This window comes from Otolemur garnettii, unplaced genomic scaffold, assembly GCF_000181295.1.
Source record: "Otolemur garnettii isolate 467f Iridium unplaced genomic scaffold, OtoGar3 scaffold00153, whole genome shotgun sequence".
Taxonomy (NCBI): domain Eukaryota; kingdom Metazoa; phylum Chordata; class Mammalia; order Primates; family Galagidae; genus Otolemur; species Otolemur garnettii.
The window spans coordinates 578,426-579,587 of record NW_003852548.1 but is presented as its reverse complement, the minus strand read 5'-3'; positions in this window follow the sequence as shown (position 1 = coordinate 579,587).

The window sequence follows — 1,162 nt, the reverse complement described above, 5'->3', positions numbered from 1 at the left end:
AACTCCTGGGCTCAAGCGAGTCTCCTGCCTTTGCCTCCCAAGTAGCTGGGACCACAGGCGCCCGCCACAACGCCTGGCTATTTTTTGGTTGCAGCCGTCCTTGTTGTTTGGCGGGCCCGGGCTGGATTCGAACCTGCCAGCTCAGGTGTACGTGGCTGGTGCCTTAGCCTCTTGAGCCACAGGCGCCAAGCCCACATAACTTTCAAAAGAGCAAAAATGGAAACTGAAAGGTCTTGTCAGGCCTAGGTCTTGAGCTGGCACAAGATCATTTCCATCTCATTTTATTGGTCAAAGCAAGTTAGACAACCAGACAAGATTCAAACAAGAGGAAGAGGCTCCTCTTGATAGGAAGAGTGGTAAAGTCACATTGAAAAAGTCATTTCCAGATGGAAGGGATTGTTCTGGCAATCTTTGGAAGCAGTCTACCACAACACTGCAATGTTTTAGCAAGGAAAAAGAAGGCTGCTGCTCTTACCTGGGTGAGAAGTTGGGTGTCCTGAATCCAAACCTGATTGACAACCAGAATTACCTGGGGAATGTATTATTAAAAATACAGATTCCCACAACCTATCACAGACCTATTCAATCTGAATCCCTAGAAATGAGGCCTGAATATATATATATTTTTAATGCTTTTTTTTTCAATGACTATGTTGAATGTCTACCCTGTGCTAGGCACCATGTTGTGCTTTGGGGATAAGGTAGTGAATGAGATAGACAAGATTCCTTCCTGTTTCCTACTGGAGTCAGGAAGGGAGGTAGGGGAGATGGACAAAGTACAAATGAAAACCTAAAGAAAAGACTGAATATCTTTTGAGTTTTTTTTTTTTTTTTTACCAAAATCATCCTTTTCAAAAAGAAACAAAATTAAATACTGTGAAATCATAATAAATACTCAAGAAAACAGGTAGAGATGGAGAGAATGGACACAGGTAAAGGTTATTTATTATTTATTACTTGCAATAGCACTAGATTCGTTAAGAACGAATTTTATTGGGGCATAATTTAGGGATAATGAACAGCACCCATTTAAAGTGTACAAACCAGTGAATTTTGACATTTGTCATAGCCCCTTACTTACATCTCTAAACCCAAGTAGCCAGCAATTTGCTTTCTATCACTATAGATTAGCTTGCAATATTCAAAATTCCTTTTTTTTTTT